Here is an 18,262-nt window from a genome sequence, read left to right on the forward strand (position 1 = left end):
AAATTTTGATTTCGACGTTAAAAAAGTGATAGCCCCGTAAAATGTCCGATCAGGTACGCAATAGATTTTCCTGAAACCTACGTGGTCAATTTTCAACGTTCGAAAATTCGAGCAGAATCTGGCTCCATCGTTTCACTCGGTTGACGATCAAATAAGAATTGATCAAAGTTTGATCGACGAAAACGGAAAGACGTGACTTCGAGAGAGAGAAATTACCGAAATGGAGGAAAATTGTGAACTTACCAATTAAATTCTGGAACGCGATGTGTGTCTGGCAAAACGTCGACGCCATCTGGCTTCATACTTTACTTCCATCTGGCAGGTTGCTGCTTGAAGGATGTCGATAGAATCATGCGATAGGTCATCTAATTGTTTTCCTCGGCAACTTCCAGAAAGGGTATTTTGTCGTGACAAACGACGTTCCTCTCTATCATCCAGTCGGATATTTCTACGGCAAAAAACAACGTTGATCGTGAGCAGAGAAAAGTAACCTTTGTTTCGTTCTTCTCCACTTTTCTTTTTTTGTTTCATAGAAGAAACTTTTTATTTTCAGACAGTTGGGCAGCATCGTAAAATTCGAAGTGAGAGCATTCTTTATTTTCAATGGCTGCTGAGGGAAACGTAGTTTCAAGAGAAGAGCTCGCAATTAGAAAGTTTTTGAAAACAGAATGGAACGGAGACAGAACAATTAAGACAGGAGAATTAGAATTAAAAATTTCAAACTTTCAGCTGCGAGAATTCGAGTTTCAAAAACAAAAACGAAAGAACAGAAACGTAAGAGAAATATCCTCTTTTCCTCTTATTTCATCAACTTCTTGGTTTGATCAACGGAAAAATTTTCATCGTAATTTTAGTGAAAACGGTACAATTATAATCATGTTATATTAGATTTTTAGACTAAAAAGCATTATGTGACGAATAACAGGGAGTTTAAAATTAGTTCTTGCCTACGTGAATGTTAGAAATTCTTCGATTATATAGTTAACGATTATATTCTCAACTATATTATTGTACAATATAGTACAATGTATTATATCACAGCAGAGAACTACAGATTGATATAATTGAAATCCATTGATTCTGCCCACTACCTATGATTTTTCATTCATATAATAATACACGTTCAAATAATTGGATTCAATCAACGCAGATTCGTTGAATCGGACATTTGGATGAAATAAATGGATTTCATATAAACGAATTTCTACCTGATCATGTCAAATGCAATCTTGCTTCGTAAAATTACGGTGTTGTTTCATATCCATTACCTATTCAAATTTTCCTTATCGGGCACTATATATGAGTTACTCAGGAACTACATTGATTAACTTCATAAGTTAAAAAATTCTTAGAGAAGTTCAATATTAATTAATACTTAGACAGTGAAATTGAGAAATTTCGAAAAGTCGAGTTGATGAATTTTACTTCTGAAAGGCTGGTATTTTAAGAAGGTTACAAACATCGCAACAACGCAATTCTCAATCAGTTAATAATTCATCAATTCATTTCCTTTACATTTGCCAGTACACGAGAAACTAGTATTATTCTGTTATTTACGAAGGTAGATATCTTTACCACGGTCACCTTTCCCACTGCAAGGAGCAGAGATTAAATTACTTTGGGCTGGTCGAATTAAAACGCTAATAACCAACGTCCGATATTTATTGGACAGCTTTAGCAGAGTTAAAGTCGAAATCCGTGCGCTGTTCTACCTTCCAGCGTTCTTCTCTATCCGATTCTAAACCTCGTCAGTGCCTCCCTTTCCCTCGTTACGCCTGCACCTTTCACCCTTTCCACAAAAGCGTCCGAAACTTTTACGAACCCTCGAGAGTCTGGTAGCGCCACCATTGTTTCCCAAACAGGGGTTGTTACCACTTTTATGAGAGAGATTTCGAGCTTGGCCGGGTAGATAACTTTGCTACGCTCGTCGCTTAATCGGCCGCCTCTAACCCTTTTTCGCCACACAGTTTCAACCCCTATTCGTTCGTGGCCGACCCAGTACTCTTCCCCTCTTTCGGAATCAAGTGATTTCGGGATCAACTATAACGACCCATTTCGGGTTTCAACCTGGACTGTTTACGAGCCATGATTTCTTCTCTATTTTTACCCTGCTCAAAACGAGGATATGGAAATTCCATGGAAAATCGTGCATCCCTTTCTACTCGCCAGACAGCCGGTAATTTTCGACCGGGCAGAATCTGCTGACGCGAATTTCTAAACCTGACGAGCGTCATAACTCGTCCTATAATGCCGCTCTTTAATCGTAGCCACCACCCTGCGTTGCTTTATGTGACCCGTGTCAGTGATAACGTCGAATATATAGCGCCTATTAAGCCGGATATTTTTCAATGAAACTGTCACAATGGTCTCTATCTATTAGAACGGTTGTATCTTTTTCTGTTTGACTGATATCCCAGCCGAATCGAGCGAGAGAACGATCGTAGGAAGTTAAGGAAGATAGTTCTTGCTACTTGGAATTATCTACACTGGTCATTGTAACTTTCAACTCTGTATCGATCGCAATACACGTACTTTTGCACTTTTATATTTTTATGACTTCGAGAAGGGACGTGACTTCGCTGTCGTATGTGTTTATTAAATATTCATAGTTCAATAAATGATCGTAAAAAATTGTCCTTCCCTTCTACTCTAAATATTCTACCTTTTACAACTTTCAATTCTATATCAATCGTGACACACGCTTTCTATGCAGTTTTGTAATTTCTCCGAACACCGAATCATTTCGTTTGTAAACTATATCGTAATGAATACTCTTCGACAACTCGATTCCAATAAATACTTAACATCAGTTCGAATGAATCAGCTTGAGAGAAGAGAAAGGCACGAAAACAAGAAAAATCATTGCACATAATAAAACGAACGAAAGAAAATGCATCAGAGAAAGTAGACACATACTGATTGTAGCGATGATGAAAAAGAAAAAAAGTATATCTACAATTAGCACGTTAATAGTATATATTCATCTGCACGCCGATACCATTTTAGACGATGATACAATATCGGTTTTTTCGTATATATCGAATCGAATAGCGGTAGTGTGGCGAAACGAGGCTCGTTTTTTTTAGGAGAGGCTGGTTTTAGGGAATGGCCAGAGAGGTTGGGAGCTAGTTTTATCTAAGCGTATCAACGACCGAATGTGGGCCAGGTCCGGCGTTCCTGTCCGGGCTAAAAACGCCTATACGCGACTGCCGCTATCGAACAGTTCTCATCCCCGATTAACTTTAACGCCGCACCGGCGGCGAATGTATAAAAATTTCATCGAACGGCATCGGTTACCGCTTCAGGACTAACGTGCACGTAATGAAAGCGCTACACATGCCGCGAAAAATAACGATCCACTCAGCTTCTATCCTTTCTCCCCTCTATATTTCTGTTTTTGTTTCTTTTTTTATCTTTTTTCTTTCGCCACTCGTCGACCCGACGAAAGTATCAGAGGAACGAAAATGAACTGCGTTCAAATCGAGCCACTGCCGCGGCTCTACGTTTCCGAATATTTCGGTAATTGATATTTGAAATTGAACCGCGTGGACGTTTGTTTTTTTTTGCCTGGCGTTTCCTGGTCGCGGAAAGCAGAGGGAGCCGTTCCTATGTTTTTTAGACATGTACGAATCTCTGCGATCGACGGTTTGGATTAGCTTCTTTTCCATGTTTTATAATTGATCCAACTGTACGGTCTTTCTCCACTCTTTTTACCCATGGAATATCGTTATCGATCGAAAAACTGCTTTGAAGATTAATCATTGTGTAGAAAGTTTCTGGTTCCCGCGGTATTCTCATTGGATAGCGCTCTTTCGTTTGCGGAAGTGAGGTTTTCAGTACTCTGTCGAACTCTCTAAAAGCCGAGAATATTTTACAACAGCCCCGACCTCGACTATTCTCCGGGCTAATTAGTTCGTTTAAAGGAATCAGCTTTATCGAGGTTGATTAAAAGAGTGCTCGAATAGAACACAGAAGACGAGAGCGACGATGGAAAAAGGAGAGGACGAAAAAGGTTGGACAGAATTCACCTCATAATCTTCGTAGCCAAGCGTCCTCTTCGTTCCCCTTTTACCATCGGTCTCTCTGGCGAAGCGCTCTCCTCGATAAATCACGTGCTCCAACGACGTGTAAACAAGGCTGACTTAATAAATCTAATTATCTGCGGGAAGAGGCGAGAAAGCGTTTCCACCGAAGGAAAAATAATTTCTCGCGGAAGAATTTTTCGGTTCGGATATCGGCGTCGCCTCCCGTGTTCGATCGACTTTAAAACTGTCCGTAAGGGAATATTTATTAGTTTGAAGAGAGATTCCTCGGGTAAATGTCGAACGTTCTAGCATACAAATTTTATGGAAATTCCCTGGGGCATCGTACCATGCTTCCGTTCAAGCGATTTCTATAAATTTCGCCGGTGCATTGAAATAAACGTTCCAACATACAATATTTCTTCCTCTTCGTCTTTAATAATGTTCGTAGTAACGTCTAAATGTTTCGAAACAAGGGTTCCTCATTTGCTAAGCTATTTAGTATATTTCATACTAAATCTTCTTAGAATCTTCGTTTCACCCATATCCATTTTTCTCTCGCTTACCTTTTCTTCTTTTTCTTTGGTTCATCATCCCTCTTTAAAATCTCCCTTTCTTACAGCAGTTTCTGATTAGGGACTTCATATTGTATTTCATCAAGTTTCAACAGGGGATTCAAAGGACCAATTGCGACTAACTCTAATCCAATCGTGTTTTACCGTCTTTTTATCAAACTAGAACCGTCACGAAATAAATCTCACGTCTTTCTTCTCCTTAAATTTTCTCTCTCTTCTTTCTTTTCGCTTGCCATCCTTCTTTTTCTACGCTTTCCCCATCGATTATACATGCAATACATTCGACAATGCATTGCGTACGTATTGGGAAGACATTGATGTTATTAAACGGTGCCCACACAGGTGTCACATATAGCGCTTATAAATTTTAGTGCCCACTTTACACGTGTTTCATATATATTTTGCACACGTTTCATTTATATTTCATATTCAAAAATAATGTATTAATAGAGATCATAGTAGACTCATTAAATCATTTATATTTCATATTCGAAAATAATATATTAATAGAGATCATAGTAGACTGGTTAAATTTATTAAATTTAACGCGTTAATTTAGTGATTCTAAAATGTCTTTCATCGTATAGCTGGTGATCCGTATATTAGTTTAATACTCTAATTAACTTTCGCTTTATTAAATTCGATTATCTCTCGTGTTCAAATGTGTACAATTATTTCAATTATTTTTACCTTATCCTCATTGATATTAAATTAAATTAAATTTCTTAAAATGCCTCTCATCGGATTTTTAGCATCTCGTACATTAGTTCTATCATTAGCCAGGTTTCGTTTCGTCAAATTTAATCATCCCGTTCATATTCGTATAAATGTAGGAATGTTATATTATTAATTAATAGAAAAAACAGTATGATAAACACAATAACGTTGCACTCTCACAAAATCGAATATAATATCGCGTTTCGCGTATTCGTTTCTCTCTAATTCTACGTCACAACAACACGACGAACTTCTCTCGACCACGATAAATTGAACTCTGACAGCACTTTTCACACTCATTTTCCCTTAACAAACCTTGCCAATGCTCACAACACTCCTTGACGACATTAACATATCTTGACAACGTTTATAAACAATCACCCCTCACGCCACGTCCTTCCCTGATGTCATACCATCCCACATAAATATTTCTTTTTCCTTTTTCTCTCTCTTTCTATACGTTTTCTTCAATCTTATCTCTGAGACAATTTACCAGCTGACCTGGTAATTCCTACTTTTCTTCTTACTTAGTTTTTTATATTCTCTGTTCCGGCGTTTTCTCTCTGCAATTTTCCCACCACCCATCGACTTCTCGCCGTATTTCCTCTGTCGTGTGTCGCGTCTTGCTTGTACCTTGTACCCATGTCAGGTTCGCTTGTCGTTGTCGCGCATAAGGGCCCGTCATCTCGATTTTACTCCTGGTGGAAGTAAAATTTCTCTGTGCAACGAACGTCGTTATTCTCGTAAGTTCAACGGAGACAGTTCCCTCTCTCTTTCTCTCTCGCCTGTTTTCTTCAAAACTCTCTTTACCTTCTTCTCGTCCGGTGAAAATTCCCACGCGAGGCACAGTAAAACTCCGTTCCACCACGGAACGGAGTTTTAACAAGTTAAATGGCACCCTTCTTCCACTCTGTGAGAGATTTCAGCCCCTAATCTAGACGTAAGAGAAAACGCAATCGATCATTTTCTCAGGTAAATCTCTGACTTTAAATGAATGCAGATCGTTATTTGGTTCAGGATCACCGATACTGAACAAGATCGTAACAGATATTTTCATTAGTCGAGTGATAAAGAGAACGCTTTATTTGGACTGATAAAGAAACTTTACGTGCTATCTTTATTATAGCGAATACAGATGACGAGTGTCTGAGAATCAAGTAAACATTTATGGTAGAGTATCGAAAGAGAGCAAGCACTGATTTATATTGGAGTTTGCACGTAACAAAAATATTTGTTGTGCTCTTTCAAATTCGATAAGCAAGATTGTACTTCAGAATTTTATTAACTAATTAAACGATAAACGTACTTAGCTTTGGTAGAACTGACTTTTAACTTCAATGCATCATACGTTCTTTATGAGCTCAGCAAGAATATGTTCCAATCGTTAATGATTAACAAAAGAAATTTCTTCCGAATTATGATAAAAGATACCAGAATTTTTATGCGAATCTATAAGAAGATTATTTTACTTGATTTAGAAATTATTGTCTTTATTTGATTATTAAGTATAGCTTCTACTACATCATTTTGCAAGTAATGAACAAAAATCTGTCTGGAATTCAACATCGCTACACGATCTTTATTTTCAACTCCCTTTTTCTCTTCTGTTCGGCGTCTCTGATGCATGCACGAGTACTTTTTACCTTCAAGAATTACTTTACTCATCCCGCGTCACTTATCTCGAATTAATACGCCTTTCAGCACGCCCGCCGACGATTTTTCCCTTCAGCCACTTTGTTCTGAGTAATTTCGCGCGAATGGAAGTCACGGCGAGGAATTGGGTGGAAAAGTATTGTAAAAATAATGGTCGAATCAGTCGAGTATACACAGCCATAAAGCAGGCAGTTTCGCCCGCTGAGACGCGGAATTATGTCCGGTCGACGCTGTGACACCGTCGCGGCATAAATTCCGGCTTAACGACTGCAATTACGCGGTGAAACGATCGGGCAGAATTTTAAGCATCGATCTCGTTCTACTTGAGAACGATCTTTACTATTTTATGTCCGGGATACGATTGAAATCTTCACGAATGTCAATCAAATTTTTGTACGCACTTGATATTTATTTTCTAGAGATGTTTAAACAAGAATTTCTCAACTGTAATAACAATACAATCTGTAAGAATAATGTAATATAATATTAGCGAATAGATAAAAATCATTAAATGTAAATTATAGAATTACACTGATAAATAGATTTTACACATAAATTTTACAGCACTAAATTTTATAATTTACAAATAATATAATGAATAAAATAATCAGCTCCTTTGTAATTAATAAAATTTAGTGGCAGGGCTTTAGTTATTTTATTATGTAACTTGTTATCATTGTGCAAGAGATTATTTTAGCATTGGCAATAAGAAACTTTTACGTGATGATTTACTTGCAATTTTGCGATATTAGACGTCACGTGTACGTGGTGCGTATTCAATATCACGAGTGCATGACGAATCACCAAGCCAGTTCCTCATAAACTTCTTTTTTCCTTAGCAAGACTTCTTTGTTTTACTGTTTCTCTCCCTTGGTCCTAGCATCGTTCCAGAAAAGATATACAACTCTCACGGGGAACAGCATATTAAATCTCAGCCAAAAATTGTTTCACCTCCAGGATGGAATTTTGGATGCGGCAGCCGCGTGAAAATAATATACTGCTGTCGGAAGTATGTATGTTGAATGTACATTACTTTAGTTGCAATTTAATTTCACGCTTTCAAGTATTATGCACATGCTTCAAATCCACATCCTCCAAGCTGAATAAAATGAAAAAAGTCAACCCGAAACTTCTTGCTTCAATTGTTCAAATTTGCCTCAAAATCATCATCTTGATTAACTATATAAATGGAGTGGCATCGTAAAGAATATTTTGAAAGTTTGCAATGAAATTTGCTGTCACTCATCTAAATTTGTGAAAGTAAATGATTTGTTTTTAGAGAACTTGAAACGTTAATATGTAAAATATTCGAAATATGATATACAGGCCAAAGAAATCTCTGCACAGCCTTTATCCCTTCGCTTATATTCGAAAAATTATACTGCATAAAAATCCGCGATCTACTAATTATCTCTCCACGCTTTGAAATTTATGAGCATAAAAAACTTGAAATTAATCATTTTCCCTTCTAAAGATATCCAAATATATCAGATAAAAATATAATTTACGTGAAAAATATGTACCGCATGAAAAGCCGCAATCTACTATCTCCCGAAGTTTAAAAATTCTGAAACTTAAAAAGCCGGAAATTGCCCACTTTTGTTCCTAAACATATCACATGCATCACATGAAAAATATAGTTCACGCAATCAACGAGCCTGAAATTCCCGAAAACGCGAAATTCGTGCTGGCCAATCTCGAAATGAACTCGTTATCGTTGTCACGAGAGAAAGTTGGCGAGAACGGACCACGAACTTTAACATGGCAATTCGTGGCGTTGATATAGCGGCAACGATTCGGTTAGGTGGACTGTAATTACGATGATCGAAGAACTTCGATGAGGATCTATCCGACCGTCAGTCGGCAGCCGCGCGAACGTTTCGAGTTTTCCAACATCTGCAGCCATGTCTACGAGCGAGGGCAGCCGCGGCCAGCGAGATTTCGACATTAGACTGAAAGCTTAACGAGGGAATCGAGGACGGAACGACGTGAAACTTCCCCGACTGGAAGTTGCCGCGATATCCAAAGTGTTTCGGGACCGCTCGCCATCTCGGCTCTTCCAATCGAATGTAATTATATTGGAAACGAGGCTGATCCTAGTTACAATAAACGGCTTGGACCAGCTTGAATATTCTCGCCAACGGATTAAAATTCTCGAGACACGGTAAGCTTTCTACGTGTCGTTCTGTATAGTCTCTGTCGTTTACGCATCGAGCTGCATATTGGAGATTTCGAAAGCCAAGATCGGTTTCAGCTATTTCCCAAGGAGAAAGATTGAGTAAATTACTGGAAGGATAAGTTGAATCGACTTAAAGATTTTATTACATTTTTTTTCTAGACCAATGAATATCTGCTTTCTTCGATAGAGTTACATGTTGGATCTTTCTGTTGTTCAGAGACGTAGGATAAAAAGGTGGAAAAGTATTCTACCATCTTTGTAAGAGATAAAAATATGTTCCAGTTGGGCAAATGCAGTTGGTATATTTCTCTAGCGTTTCGTTACGCTTACCACGACACTCGAGCGATTCATCTTAATTCACATTTTCACGTCATCCGCCAAGGAAGATGAGTGCGAATGCATTTCGTTTATTTTCTTTATTACATCACTTCATGAAATGATGTCAGATTGCCACTGTGTCAAACTAAGAAGAAGTCTGTTATCGTATACTTTATTTCAGTTAAACATTGGATCCGTACGTTTCGCGTGAAACATGTACGTAGATGTTTAATATTATATGAAATCTCTGATTTAATAATTGCTATTATGGAAGTACTATCATAGGACTTATTACATTTATTAATATTTATAATTTGGATATTAATAACCTGTAACTTGCAAATTTTACTTATAATATAAATTTTAATTATGCGAGAGAACACTCGATTCTTTTAACGTCACGTGATTTCTTTTAGCTAGTCCATTTTATGTACATTTTCTGCCAAACAATTTTTCTAGCCTCGATCAACTATCGTTTTCCCTAGACGGATAGACTGTGCAATCGAGAATGACGAGATTTGACGAAATTTAGTTTTGATACGATGCTCTGTGCTCCGTGGAAATCCAGCAAAAGGGAGTACATTGCGATGATATCGATAGACGGTCCCGTCGATATCTTCTTTTTCTCTGTCCTGATCTTCTCGTTTGGTTCCGGAGTACAAATCGAATCGAAAGTGGGTCACGGATAAACAAGCTTCGTTTATTTCGCATACTGCCACGATAAAACATAGAATTTTGATTGTGGTTACGATTTTTCAACATGCAAACGTCTGAGTTCGATCAATGGGACGTGTTCTCGTCACGGTTTCGAATTTATATTCCGAATTTATTTACATAATTCAAATAAAGTTGTTTAGCGTTAACAAATTTGAATAGCATTGTTAATATTACCGATATATTTGGTGTATATTTCCAATCGTCGTACTGTATCGTGTACATTAAAAATAATTACGAATTCCATTCATTGTTCTTTTTTCATTATTTTAACGCCGCTGTGCAAAATTAAATTTGCAATTCTACGAAAAATCTACCCAGAAGGAATTATCCGGCTCTCCAAAAAGGTAAAACGTAATATGAAAATTGTCTGATTCTACGCAACAAGTCTAAAATAAACTCACCACCCAATAAGAATGATACAAGAAGTAACAAAGGTAACATTGAATTAATTTAATTAACAATAACGAATTCCGTACAGATTAAGCCATAAACAAATTTTTCTTAATATTAGAATCACTAGAATATTAGAATACCAACCAGTAAAGTATAAAACTTGTATCAAAAGAATTAAAATAAAAGATATATGAAAAGATATATTTTCTATCCATACATTTTATAAATAAAAAAAAACATTCAAAACCCCACGGCAATATCGCCTGTAACTCCATAAAGTTTCTGTAAAAAAACAGCTCCAACCCTTTTCACTAGTCTGGTATTTTCAGTGTTACAAAAAAGCATAGATCATCTGGCACCCATGAAAGGAATGAATCGCCATCGTTTTATTGATAAAACCAGTACGTTGTAGCATTTATTCGCGTCAGCAAGCCGCTGTATTACCCTCGTGGAATACGTTCAGGATATGCTCCATAGAATTTCCTTTGTTTTAAAAAAGCGAACAATCAAATTCCAGAAATCAATCAAAAAAGGACTCGAATTTTCTTTGTTTCGGTGCATTCCTTTCGAGCATCGGCATTCCTGTTGCATCGTCACAGCCACGTGTAATTAAATTAAAACCGCATAGTGAGCTGGAAGCCACAAGGTATTGAACATGTCTGTTCTTTCTGGCTGGAGCAGCACGCATGGGATTGCGGGTACACGAACCGAATGGCAAACAGAGGCCCCGGTTTATAGAACAGAGAAAACTGGTCGATGCTTCAACTCCAACCTGCTTCAACCCCTCCAAGCCCTTTAGTATCGTATTGTTCGATCGGAATATATGTTCAGAAGGTGCATTCTGCGATCAGAGTCTCGATTCTCTCTCGAAATCCTCCCCACGACCTTCGACTACGCTATTTCCGGCGAGATTGTCGAAAGCACCAGGGATAAAGTTATATCGTATTTCCGCCTCCCTAAGGTCCGACGATACTCTCAACTTTTGGTAATTGACGAACCGTGGCGACCGTATCGACAGTATGACCGGTTCGAAAATCTTTAACTTCACGTTATTACCATCTATACGCTATCAACTGGAGCTTTAAAAAGGAAGTACAGAGGGAAACAGAGATAAAGGAAAAGAGAGACAGAGAGTTTTCTGTTAAAAGGAACCTCCGTGTATTCTCTCGATTTTCAATCGTCTCGGGGAATCTCGATGACGCAAAGTTTCGAATCTCCTCGATCGTCTATTTTGTTTTTGGATGGGACAACTTGAACGGTAATGGGTTATAGAACGTTTGATCGACGTCGTACTACCGGTGAAATGACAATCGATATAGAGTCAAGTGGAGCTTCAATGGACGAGAATAGACGGGAAAAGAATGAAAGAACACGCCTTCTGTCGGTAATTTTATAACGGATTCTTTTGGCTTGAAAAAGCTATTCGACGAAATATCCACCAAGCTAATAATTCCACGATCGCACGGATTTCTCTGGGTTTTATGTGTCTCACACCATGAAAACGTTTTACAGCCCTGTCAACGGTTTTACAACCCCTTAAGAACCAATTACATCCTTGGATTTCAGGAAACAATCGCCACTTCCGCGAGAAGATCAGATTGATCCTACGGTCGTAAATGTTTCGAATATATACGGTGTGACTGCAATCGCGGTAGAACGCCTAAGGAACGATCCTTCGTAAAAAGTCAGTCGAAAGCGTGCAATAAAGTTTTTAAATGCGAGACTTTGGTTTTAAGAAGAAGAACTATCTTGAAAATCGGCACGCATCTGAGTGTAAGTTTCGGCTTCATGGGCTTCTCTCTATGGGATTTTGTTAAATCAAGTGTATTTAAAAAATAACAGGCGCCATTGAAAAATAGGAAACAATTACTGTTTTTAAAGAATTAGGAAATGTAAGTAATACCCGAGGACTTTATAAAAATTTCATTTGAACGGTACAATCGTATGCAATATCATACGTCCAACAGATTGAACAGTTTCAGCATTGAGAAAATTAATTTTAAAAAGTCCTATCCTTATTTGTGAAGTCATTTGAATAAAAAGCACCAAAGGAGGCGAACAATACAGATAGAAAGAAAATGTGATAGTAATAAAGACAAGAACTACATAAAACCATTACCCATGTCTATAAATGCAAACACGACTAGGCTTCCAAAATCGGATTTCTCTAAAGCAAAATTTATGCATTCGTACATTTGTGTATTTTCGATTTATTTTTTCACGAAAAATTATGCCTTACCCGATTCTATCGCGATTGCAGAGATTCTGTATATCGTCGAGAGGAATAAATATCCTCGATTCGAAAAATCTTGTCATTTATTTAAAAAAGGAAAAGAAATAAGAGAGAGAGAAAGGAAGAAATGGAGAGAGAAAGAAATGTATCAAAGTGTAAGGAGAGGAAGGGTGGCATGGGTTCGATTGAAGGATCGATTCGCGAACCATCCAAATCCGGATGATCCGACTGTATGACGTTCGTTTATCCTCTCGATGATAAGCCATGGTTGGGTGTCGTCGCAAAAACGATACTTTCGGAGGTCGCCCTCACGCGAAGACGTTTTCCTCAGATACCGTTTCCTATCGATATCATCCTTCTTCTCTTCCCTCGCTACAGCGAGAGCGAGAGCGAGAGAGAGAGAGAGAGAGAGAGAGAGAAATCTTTTGAACGTCATGAACGCCATTCCTTACCGGAGAACGATGCAAAAACTGATTGCTTCGCGGCTAGCAACGATCGATGAGCGTTGATTCATCGCGCTGAATAACCCTGGAAATTGAAAATGATGCGTTGAGAACGAGCTCTGTTCGTCGAGGATTTAAAGCATCCAGTATACTATACCCTTCCATCTCTCTCGTGCGTGTTTCCCATCGCCGGCAAAAGCTTGGAATTTTTCCTTCGTCTCGACCCGTAATACCGTTATCAAACCGGTAATTACGCTGCTTTGTACGTACCGGCGATACAACACGGTCTGCGAAGCAGTTCGAAACTCGATTGGCGCAATAACGGGCCGAAGAGAACTTCGTTATTGTTTCCTGACGTGAACGAAATAACTGGGATAACGAGACGATGAAATAAATAATGGCACATCATTACGCACACCATTGTTGCGAAATTATCGTATACGATGAATTCAAATAGTTGTGCCGTTATTTTCCGAAATACTTGGTTGCCAGTCTATGAATATTATACGGTTACAAGCATACCTGGTTATATCAACGATATAATTTTAATTTTAAATTTTCCAACTACCAAGGAAAGTACGAATTGTTTCCCCGATATGAGTGGAATATTCATGATACCAAAACGGGCAAGAGGAAAGGGGTTAGAGTAGAGCTATTTCATCGAGACGGTGTTACGGTGGCTTCGTAATGGCAACTAGCCATAATATGGACGAGCAACGACGCTCCCAACTTCACGCGTAAAGAGAATATGCCTGGGAAGCCGATGCTCTAACTTGAAGCATTCGCTTCGGGGCGAAACACACGAAATCGATGTAGCCGCTAATTGTAAAGCTCCTCCGATCGGCGGTCGAGTTCGATCGACTGCATAGAAGCCTGGTTATTCACGATACGCTCGATATGTTTATTGCATGATCGTCTTAATTAACTTCCGTGCTCGATGGTTATCGAATTCCCCGCTGCTTCGGCTCCCGTATTACGAGTTCTTGAAATTACATCTCGTCCTCTTGTTCACATTCTGACGTCTTGTTTCAATTTAATAGACATAACTAACAGCCGTTTCCACACGTTCACCATGACAGCTACCTGATTAAAAGAGAGGAGATTTTAATACAATTTTATGGAGATTTTTATAGTGAAAATTGAAAGTTTCTATAATTTTTAAAGACAGGGGTTTGAAAAATTTGTTTTCATATATCACGTGTTCGTGCCGTGTATAGCGAAATACTATGGTTCGATATTCACTGGATATTCTCATTTTTGTTTCAATTTATTTGAACCAGACGTCGGTTAATAAAATTATATTCCGCCAACTATTTAAACGTACTCTAGTTATAATTGTTTTCGTAATTAGAGTGTGCAGTATATCGCGTGGATATAGTATTTCAAGATTAATTGAAATAAATACTTGGAGTTTCTTTCCTTTAGAATTATTCTTTACGTTTACGTAGTTATTCTTTGGTCACGAAAAAAACTCCACAGTGGCCGTTAATATGTTAATAACGCAATAAAAATGAAAATTAAAATACGCTATAAAATAACGAGAAAAGAGATAGAAGTGCATCTCTCACCCTCCAAGAGACAAGTTGAGAAAAGGATACATAATTTCCTAGAATCCTATTTAGGATATAATTTTATTTCTCTAGACAATTTTGTTTTATGAATTTACAAGTCTCTATGAGTATCTACAGTAGATATCTTCTAATATTTGAAAACACAGACTAAAATTTCATTTTATTTATAACTTTTGCGATCAAAAATGTTGTCACTCTTACCACTTTCCCTCTTAGTTAGTCGATTAATATCGTGCAATAGAAGGAAATTGATCCAGTTTTTCAGAGTCGCACCATCACTGTTTCACATCATTGGCCAAAGTGGTTTCGCGGATATTCGCGAGACCCTTTCGCGCAAACACTGGCAATAACATCAAATCCCACATATTCCATCTAGCCACAAATCAAGTATACCGACAGTTATCTCGTTACACTTTCCATACTTCCGGTATTTATGGAGCAAAACGTAATCTACATCGGTCGTGCTCTCGTTTCATCCACGAAATAACATCCCAATTTCCTCTTTTAGTAATATATTTGCTATTCGAACGTACTACGCTGCCTCGTCTAATTAATTTTTTTATTCATTGTGCTTAACAATACGTTTTCCGTAAACATACTCCGATTCCTAGGATAACTCGAAAGTTGAATGGCCAGAATGTAATTTAACTACTAGACAAGCATCGTTTCGACCAATTTAATTTCGAACAGTTTGGCCCGCCGTTGTTTGAACGCGCCATTCTTGATCAGGCAGATGATTAAAAGAAAACAAAAAAAAAAAAAAAGGAAAAAGGAAAGCGGGAGAAAGGAGTTTGAAAAAATAGGTGGATAAAAAATTTTCATTAAATTTCTCTAACGTTGAGCACGGATTTTTCATAATCCCGATGCACGGCCGGTGGCAAATTCGAAACACCGAACACGCGGCATGCCGTGCAAAACCATTTTCATTATTCGTCTCACTTTTATACGATGGCATTTACAGCGCGAAATCCGACGCGCGTAACGCCCGCTATTCCAGATATAATTCTATTTGCTGTATTTTTATCCTTCGTTCTTTTTTCTCCTGTCCCTGTCCCTTTTCCCCTATGTACGCACGCATCGCGTAAAAAATACGCGCAGATACTGTTTCAAACGGGACGAACATTACAACGATTTTTATTTTCAAGTACCTACGTAAAATACTTTTAATATTTTTCATTCCGTTCCTCGTAATCATCTTTCTCTCTTTTCTCTTGCCTCCCCTCCCACCTCCCCCCGTTCGGTTTCCATTACGTTGTAGTTTTTTGGAAAACGAAGTTTAATCGATGAAAACACTACTTGACTTTCGGATTAAAGCGAACGAGAGAAGAGCAAATAGAGAGTGTGTTTGTGAACAACACAAACTTCGAGATGTTGGTCGAGAGCGTAATCTGATCGACGTTGCTGCAAGATTTTCATGCATTTCTGTTTTCTCTTTTTGTTCCTTCCAGCTTTGTTGATGATGATAATGCGATATTCGAACCGAAATGTTATAAGATTGATGCGATTCAGTGTACAGTTAACGTAACGTAATATAACCATAATCTATCATGTTGTTCCTGTATGATTTTTACATTTATTGAAATACTCTGGCAAATTATACTTTGTGTAGTATTTTATATTAATAGACATTTGATAGGATGTGAATGAAAGAAGAGATTTATAATAAAATAACAAGAAATTACGAGTTTAAATTATTCTAAATATCATGCAAACATTTTGCTCGCACACGGTAGGTGTCCTAACTAATACTTACAGTTAGCATTGTATATTTTTCGTCTTTGCTTTAATATATTTACAAACAGAACTAAGAAATAATTATTGTTATCTTCAATAAGTTCGTTTTTGGAAAGGTTAGGTTGGGATCACGAATTGCCTTGCAACAACTAACGCCATGGAATAACCACGAAAACATCCAACTTGTAAATTTGCACTCGGGTAAAACGCAAGAATGTAAATGAGAGAGTAGTACTTACCCGATTCAGGTTCTTTGAAGCAGTCCGCTTCGTATCCAGTTCACGAATTCCATCAGAAGTTGTCGTCATGTGCCTCTACACTCTACACGAGATTCCACGCCGAAGCATAGCACGAGAAGTCCACTCGTCGTCGTGTTGACATTGACTCGTCAAAGAGTCAAAGACACATGGCGTCGACGAACGCTGTATCTCTTAACCCCACTCCATAAGTTTCTCCTATGGACAAAGTCGTACAAATACAGAAATTTCTAGCACGAAATTTTTCTACGGAATTTAAGATTCTGTACCTTCACCGTAGATTCCCGAGATAGAAAATATATTTCAGGATTACTTGCGATGTTATATAGACAATTATATTAAGCGAAATTTACTCGACGAACAATGAAAATGTTTTCGTGTTTATATTCGACTCGTTGAAGAATTAAAAGGCATCTGATGCCGATGAACGCTTACCTGCTTCTGCTTTATTCGTTCCAGAAATTTCTCCTATGGACAAAGTTAGTCACACGAGCACAGAAATCTTTTTACAGAATTCATAATTTAGTATCTTTTTACTTTATTGTCTCACGATGTTAAATTCCAAACTCGCGATGTTATTCATCCACAGTATAGTTCGTAAAATGCACTTGATGTTGTGTTGACATTCACTTGTCGAAGGATCAAAGACATATAACGTCGATGAAGGCTTGCGAGCTTCTATCCCCACTCCATAAGTTTCCTCTTTCGAGTAAGCTCACAGGAACACAGAGAAATTTTTAGAACAGAATTTTCTTACAGAGTTTAAGAATTATTCTTCCATACACATTACCGGAGATAAGAGATTGAGATTAGGCTTTACAATGCATCACTACGCACAATATTCTACACACGCGCTTACAAAAATAATACGGCCAGATTGACAGCGACGTTGCGTTGCCATTCACTCGTCGAAGGACTAAAGACGAATGGTTTTGATTACAAATCTATCGCGTGCCTGCTTGGATCCCCACCCCGTGACCCCTCGACTATGTCGCGCGAATGCAAACATTTCGAATAGCTAAGGAATTTAAGATTTATTATGTTCGCAATGCGACGTGGAAAATCGCGCGTGCTTTTCATCGATTGTTATCTCCAATCGGCATTTCCAGCATTTGGCTGACCTGGATAAAAACGAAACTCTACAAAAACTTGCAGTTAAATATTGAACAATCCTGCGGGGGCGTTTCCTATTTCGATCGTTAAAGAAACACGTGAAAACGAGATTGAATGGGTTAAATGGAAATCGAAGGTTTTCCCGCCTCCCTCCGTTCATGATGAATTCGTCACAGTCGAAACAACGAATTAAATGGTATCAAAACTCGCCTGGTAACAAATTCGTTCGTGCAGGCGTATTGCTATTCGCTCGCGTTTCATCCCACTCTTTTTCACCCCTTTTCCTTCTTCCCTTCCACTCCTACTTTTTTTTTTTTTTTTTTTTTTTTTTTTTTTT

General features: G+C 38.0%; 1 protein-coding gene and 1 long non-coding RNA gene across 10 annotated transcripts in view; one reads left to right on the forward strand and one right to left on the reverse strand.

Moving 5' to 3' along the window:
* The window catches only part of LOC105680442, a 115,237-nt gene that overhangs the window by 51,135 nt on the left and 45,840 nt on the right, over window positions 1–18,262 (reverse strand). For 6 of the 7 annotated variants that reach the window (XR_004461257.1, XR_004461256.1, XR_004461258.1 and 3 more), the window contains 2 exons: window positions 16,795–17,010; window positions 244–448 (listed from right to left, as the gene is read on the reverse strand). This is a non-coding gene — a long non-coding RNA (uncharacterized LOC105680442). Of the gene's footprint in view, window positions 1–243; window positions 449–16,794; window positions 17,011–17,247; window positions 18,251–18,262 lie in introns of those variants that run through there. The other variant, XR_002946252.2, reaches the window with a different exon arrangement.
* The window catches only part of LOC100740009, a 111,789-nt gene that overhangs the window by 45,474 nt on the left and 48,053 nt on the right, over window positions 1–18,262 (forward strand). The gene's annotated exons all lie outside the window — the stretch shown is intronic.

The sequence above is a fragment of the Bombus impatiens genome, unplaced genomic scaffold (assembly GCF_000188095.3).
Source record: "Bombus impatiens unplaced genomic scaffold, BIMP_2.2 scf_0166, whole genome shotgun sequence".
In the NCBI taxonomy this organism is placed as follows: domain Eukaryota; kingdom Metazoa; phylum Arthropoda; class Insecta; order Hymenoptera; family Apidae; genus Bombus; species Bombus impatiens.